At 46.1% G+C, this 7032-nt stretch overlaps 1 protein-coding gene and 1 long non-coding RNA gene across 2 annotated transcripts in view; one reads left to right on the top strand and one right to left on the bottom strand.

The window, feature by feature from the left end:
- Positions 1-4913: 4913 nt before the first annotated feature.
- On the bottom strand, positions 4914-6273 carry LOC116088478. The gene is made up of 2 exons (XR_004117904.1): positions 6158-6273; positions 4914-6072 (listed from the first exon to the last, which is right to left on the bottom strand). It is a non-coding gene; the product is annotated as an uncharacterized LOC116088478 (long non-coding RNA).
- Positions 6274-6535: 262 nt separating this feature from the next.
- Als2 (alsin Rho guanine nucleotide exchange factor ALS2) overlaps positions 6536-7032 on the top strand; it is a 75455-nt gene continuing 74958 nt past the window's right edge. Inside the window, exon 1 of the mRNA XM_031367608.1 lies at positions 6536-6798. The gene's annotated coding sequence lies outside the window, so the exon portion shown is untranslated. The remainder of the gene's footprint in view (positions 6799-7032) is intronic.

Below are 7032 nucleotides of genomic sequence, written 5' to 3'. Positions count from 1 at the left end.
GGAAGCCAGAGCTGTTTGTCATTCTGACCCCTGTCTGAGACACAGCTCTGTGTACCAAGCTCTTCCCTTCTGTTAGTCTCACTCTCCGTTTTCTGTTTGTATGTTCACGTGTGCATATGTATGTTTGGAGGGTGTACATGCGTGTGAAGGGCAGTGGTCAACAATAGATGTCTCCCTCAGTTGTTCTCTTCTTAAGGTTTTTTGAGACAGAATCTCTCACTGAATCCTGAGCTAACCAATTTAGTTGGACCAGCTGGCCATCAAGCCCTGGGGTCCTGTCTCCATTTCCCCAGATCTGGGAATTCAGCACACAGCTGCTGGGTTGAGCTTTTTCATGTGCTAGATATCCAAATTCAGGTCCTCAGACACTTTACCAGCTAAGCCATCTCTCCAGCGCTGTCTTCAGCTTTTCATAGTGTTAATTCTGAATGCTGGCTGTCAAAACCTTGAGTAAGGAGAAAACTGTGGATAGGGAACTGGGAAAAGTGGATTGTGTTCTGTCTCTTAGGAATGTTGGACTGATTTAACAGATCACTCAATTCCACCTGTATTTTACTAATAAATGTATATTGTACTATTATTAAAATTAGCCCACAAGGGACTAGAGAGATGGTGCACCAGTTAAGAGCACTGGCTGTTCTTGCAGAGTTTTGGTTCCCAGGACCCATATAGTGGCTCCCAACTGTCTGTAATGCCAGTTCCAGGGCATCTAATGCCTCCTTGTGGGCTCCTTGGACACCAAACACACATGTACTGCACATATGTACATGTAAACAGATCTTTGATATATGTGTCAAAAATAAATAAACCTGAGAGAACACACACACATTGATTTTCCTTTTTAAAAACAACTTATTATTATTATTATTATTATTATTATTATTATTCTGCTTTTTTTGTGCATTGGTGTTTTCCCTGCATGTGTGTCTGTGTGAGGGAATCGGATACCCTGGTGCTGGAGTTACAACAGTTGTGAGCTGCCATGTCGGTGCTGGGCATTGAACCTGGGTCCTGGAAGAGCAGTCAGTGCTCTTAACTGCTGAGCCATCTCTCCAGCTCCCCCGCCCCCAGAGATTTTCAACTACCCTTTCTTTTTCCTTTTGAGGTCAGATTCTTACTAATAGGAGATCTAGGTTTGCTATCATGCTGTCGATTTTTGTTTTTAAGTGCTTGGGTTTGAGATGTTATTGTTTGTTTGCTGGGCTCTGGAACATCACACTTGCTAGGCAGGCTCTTTGCTGCTGAGCTACACTTCCACACTTACACCTCACACCTTCTCTGTTGCTGCTGCTCCATTAAAAAAAAATTATACTTCACAACACAGCTTCTCCAAGGAAATATCTTTTGTTCCTGCCCTCCTATTCTCTCTGTAATGTATGTGTTTTGGGTGGTGCTGAAGGGCCTTCCTGAGTTTTCTCAAGTCTTCTGTGGTCTCTGCAACACACCTGGCTCCCACCTCAAGTTCCAAGTTTGAGCAGACCAAGAACTTAGCCCAACTTATCAATACCCCATCCCTCCTTTCCCACCCTCTTCTTCCTCTTCTCCTTGCCCTTTCCTTCTCTTCCTACTCCTTCTTCAGGGTCTCACCATGTGAACTAAGCTAGCCTCCAACTTGTGAGTGATGTATGTGACCCTCCTGATCTCCTACCTCTGCCTCAGGAATGCTATCCAGGCATGTATCCAGCTGCTCATTCATCCCCACCCCGAACCCCTTTTGAGACAAAGTCTTGCTATATAATCTAGGCTTGTCTCTAACTTGTAATCCTCTTCCTTCAGTCTTCCTTAGTGGTATTTTTATAGGTCGGTACCATTATGTCTGGTCACATACAGCTTTTGCTCTGTACCATGAATGATGAACTCTATATATTCAGTAAGCCATTTGATCTTCATGTCACTAAGAAGCTAGGCCTGTTGCTGTCCCTGTTTTACTGATGAGGAAGTCAAGGCGCACAGAGGTTAAAATGACTCATATCAAGGTCACAAAGACACATGCTGAAGTTGAAATTAGGCTCCATCCAGTATGCGGCAATAGCTAGAAAGCTGCTGCCCACATCTGAAGTCCTTCTCATTACCTTATTTGTTTATTAGCCATCACTCTGCCCTTGTTTCAATTGTTGCTGCATAACCAAACATTCCAAATGTACTGACTTAGAGAAGCAAGATGTGTCTGCGGAGTCGGTCACGAATTCAGACATGGTTTGACAAAGCTGTTTTTTCTGGATCACTTGCCATTAGCTGGTGTCTCTCTGTTGCCTTCAGCTGGTGATTGGGTTGGCATGGAAGATCTCAGAAGGCTCTACTGCCATTCCTGGCACCTCAGGAATGTGGCCTCTCTCTCCACATTGCTCCTTGTTTATTAAAAGCAAGGTGTCTTAGTTAAGGTTTTATTGCTGTGAACAGACACCATGACCAAGGAAACTCTTAAAAAGGACAACTTTTATTTGGGGCTGGCTTACAGGTTCTGCATTTCAGTCCATTATCATCATAGCAGGAAGCATGACAGTGTCCAAGCAGGCATGGTGCTGAAGGAGATGAGAGTTCTACATCTTGTTGTGAAGGCAGACAGAAGACTGACTGCCAGGTAGCTAGGAGGAGGGTCATCCCCCAAAGTGACACACTTCCTCCAACATGGTCATACCTAGTCTAACAAGGCCATACCTCCTAATAGTGCCATTCCCTGGACCAAGCATACTCAGACCACCACACGAAGTGAGGCTTCTTTAGAATATGGCCACGGGGGAGCAAAGCCAGAGCCCTGTGGGCAACAGACAACTTCTGTGTCACTGAGCTGCCTTGTCTTTTTTCATGTTTGCCAGTTTTGAAAAAGGGTGGGACAGAGCTCATCTCTAATCTCAACACTTAGGAGGAGGGAGCAGGAGGACCAGGAATTCAAGGTCAGTCATGGTTCCACTGCCAATCTGAGGCCACCCTGGGCTATATGAGACCCGGTCTTAAGAGAACCAAAAACTAAAGCAAACCAAAACCAACCAACAGATCCTCCTCAAAAGAAAAGTTTTTAGAAAGCACATGATTAAGTCGAAGAATGAGCAGTCAGTTCTTCCGACACTCCTGTTCCCAGTCCTCCTTTCATGGGTAGCCATAGCTTTTGTAAGGTTTATTTTTATTTATGTGTAGGTGAGTATCACTGGGTATGAACACCACATGTGTGAATGTCCATGTGGGTGCTTGTCATGGTCCTCTGCAAGAGCATTAAGCACTTCTAACTACTGAGCATCTCTAGCCCTGCTGTTCTCTTTTGTAATAGTTTTAACTATCTATCTGTTTGTCTGTCTGTCTGTCTGTCTGTCTGTCTATCTATCTCCAACTGAGTCCAACTTATGCTGCTGCTCTTATGGGCATGGGTGTGAGGCCTTTCACTAGAGAAGGGGCAAACTACAGTGGCTATGTCCCCAAAGAAAAATAGCTGTCTCTCCTCCAGCAGCCATCAGCTTCCAATAGATCTCAGGCTTGGGGTGGAGCCTTATGTTTTCCTCCCCAGTCTGTGCTAAGATTCTGTTTTGATCTTACACAGGAAACCACAGCTGCTGTGAGTTTGTGGATGCAGCCAGGTGTCTAGAAGAGCCTTTCACAGTATCCTCCCCACCCACAGGTTCTCTCGTTCTTTCTGCCTCTACATCTGCATCTTGCAGGGCAGATGGTGATAGAGATACCTCCCTTAGGGTGAGCACTCATTCAATAGTCACTTATTCTCGGCATTTGGACATCATTGCATCTCAGCATCTGTTCCTCATTACAAAGAGAAACTCCTCATAGAGAAACTCCTTATATCTAAGACATCCACTAATCTAGAGGTATACACACAAATACTTAAGGCAGGTTTTTGGCAATCAGAAAAACAACAGTGGTAGATTTCCTTTAGGGCTTACGACCTTTGCAGCCATTGGCTTTATAGTTTGAGGAATGAATTCCCTCCGTGGACGCAGGTTTCAACTCAAACCAGAAAGCAGTTGGTTCTACCCTAAACAGCAATGCCAATACTACACCAGGTGCATATCTTGCCTGGCAAGTCTGTATTGTAGCATGCATAGTTCAGTGATGAGTAAGACGATTGCTATCTTTTCTCTGGAAGTGGCCTGCACATGAATAAAATAAGATAAAATAAAATACTATCCTGACACCTTGAGAACTAGCCACTAGGGAATAAGTTTCCTGATGAATTCTATACTGATTTCTTCATTTCTTGTGATGAAAGTATATAGTGTTGGGCTGGAGAGATAGCTCAGGGGTTAAGAGCACTGACTGCTCTTCCAGAGGTTCTGAGTTAAAGTCCCAGAAACCACATGGTGGCTCACAACCATCTTTAATGCCCTCTTCTGGTGTGTCTGAAGACAGCGACATTGTACTCACATACATGAAATAAATAAATCTTAAAAAAAAAAAAGGAGCCGGGCGGTGGTGGCGCATGCCTTTAATCCCAGCACTTGGGAGGCAGAGGCAGGCGGATTTCTGAGTTCGAGGCCAGCCTGGTCTACAGAGCGAGTTCCAGGACAGCCAAGGCTACACAGAGAAACCCTGTCTCGAAAAACCAAAAAAAAAAAAAAAAAAGGAAGTGTGTAGTGTTTTCAACCATAGTGTCTTACCATCTTGTTACTGTGAATGGGCAACCAAGAGCAATGCCAACAGTCTGGTTGTGTGGGGAGCCATTCTTAAACCTATTCTTTCAGGGCTAAGACATATACTTTATAAGGATATATGTAATAATCGTCACTCTATATATTTTCTGAAAGGCCACATGGATGATACATAATTGGTAAGATAACATAACTGAGTATCTAGCTACACAGAAAAACCCTGTCTTGAAAAACAAGAACACAAAACAAAACAAAAAAAAATTAGAGGTAGAATATTAGGTTGCAGAGGAGGTGAAGTAGAAGAAAAACAACTAAAAACGAAAGCACAGAGACTTATTTTATTGAGGGGAAAGAATGAGGAGTTGCACTGATTTAAAAAAAAAAAGTAGGTGAATCTCTAAGTGGATTAGAAGGATGATGCCTTAATTCAGGGACCAGGGTTAGCTGGAGAGGACAAAACATTTCTTTCCAGGACAGGAAAAGGAAGACTTTGGTGGCAGCTGAGGGGAATGAAGGCGATTCACCTCTGGGAGACTCACTTGCCTCAGAACTGTAGATGAAGACATTTATTTTTCATTTTTTTTCAAAAGAGGTGGGCAGGATAGAGCTCAGTAAGGGATTAAGAGCTCATGAGGGTGGGGCTACCCGGGGAGAGAACTAGGAGATAATGTATTAGTGTATAACTGATTGGTTTAGGCTCCGAAGTAGTTTGGACACACAGATGTCTCAGCTGAAGCTGTGTGACCATCCTGAGATATTCCAAGGAGGAACAAATGTGCCCCTCCTTTTGACTATTGGACTAACAGGATAATGGGTCCCAAAGAATTAGATTTCCTCAAGAGTCTCACCGGGGAAGGAAAAGATGGGGGTTCTGGGTGCACACCAGCAGGAGAGCTTGTCTCCTAGTTCTGACAATTGGTCAGTTCGCTTTGCAGGGCCAACCAAGATGGGTTTACCATGGGCAGGATCACACCTTGAGCCTTCTATTTAAACCTCATGTCAGGACCCCAAAGATAGACTTGGGGGGGTTACTGAACCAACCCCTTAATTCTTGTTCCTAGTGCAGCGTCATTGAATAAATTTCTTTCACTGTTGTCTTTTTTAGTTGTGTTATAGAGGACAGGGAGCTTGTTAGGGCGGCCAGAGCCTAGGCTCTGCAGGACATCTCTGGTTTGTACCATTTGGTGGCGCCATTCTCAAGGCTGTACATTTTTCTGCTCTGGCACTGAAGTTTGATAAGGCTCTGGTGATTTAGAGGAACCAATTGGGGTATTGTACGCAGGAGCATTGGATCCGGGGACTCTATCTATCTTCAATGGAATAAATGTAACTCTGTAGGTTCAGCGATGCACCCTCTACAGCAGCAGATTTCTCTCTTGCTTGTGTTCCAAGAGCAGCTGTTACAGAAAACGTTCAAGGGAGCACTTAGGGGTGCAGCGGGAGGACTGCGGACCGTGACAAGTAGGGATTGTTGTGAGACCTTGAGGCAAGCAAAAACAATTTTAATGTTGTATATTGAGGAGCTCTGAGGAAATAATTTCTTCCTACCTCACTCCTTACGCTACCGTTTGAGGTGGACACGCGGTAAATGCACACTCGGGAAGAGATGACGTCATGGGGGGGAAGGAAGCTATCCTCATTAGGGAACAATCCATGAAAATGCAGCTTAAAGATAGTTCGAATTTTTCCTTTTGTTATTTTTCGTGAGACAGGCTCTCAAGGCTGGCCTCGAATTCCTGATCCTGCTGCCTTCATCTCACAAAACGTTGGGATTACAGACGTGTGCAGTCATGTTCTGAGAGGTAAGATTTTCTCTTCATCTCTAGCAGTTTGAGGAGGTCACAAATCTCGCAGCAGCCTCCATCCTCAAGAGCGGCCTATCGTTACCATGGAAACGCTTACGGAGCTGAGTCCGTTCAACTAAGTCTTCGGTTGCTTTTAAAGTGCGCCCTAGGACAATCGGTTATGCCCTGACTCGATAGCTTGCCTGCGGTTGCTGATGCGTTCGGAGGAATCTTGATCCCTGTCGGACGCCGTCACGGGCTCTTGCCTAGCCCCACCCATTCTGCAGGCCCGCCTCTCCAGCCCGCCGCCTGAGGCCCCGCCCCTACCTGGAGGCCCCGCCCCCGTGAATCAGCTGATCTCGCGTACCCGCGGTGCAGTCGGGCTCGCGCCGGGCGAAAGCGCGGAGCTGCGGGAGCGTCAGGTGAGCCCGCGCGGGTCCGGGCGGTCCTTGGGTTCGAAGGCGGGTCGGCCGAAGTGCGGGAGCGCGCTGGGCTGGCCTGTGGGGACGGCGCCTGCCTGTGGAAGAGCTCCGGATGTGGTGGCTCGGCCCGGGTCCCACCCTCCGGGTCCCAGCGCCACTGCTGCGGTCCGAGCTGTGTGGCATTCCTTCGGGTCCCCTCTTCCCGCCTCCACCCACGCTGCTTTCTGCCCATTC

The sequence above is a fragment of the Mastomys coucha genome, unplaced genomic scaffold (genome assembly GCF_008632895.1).
Source record: "Mastomys coucha isolate ucsf_1 unplaced genomic scaffold, UCSF_Mcou_1 pScaffold14, whole genome shotgun sequence".
In the NCBI taxonomy this organism is placed as follows: Eukaryota; Metazoa; Chordata; class Mammalia; order Rodentia; family Muridae; genus Mastomys; species Mastomys coucha.
Note: the sequence above shows the minus strand (reverse complement) of the source record. Positions and strands in the feature narration are given on the sequence as shown.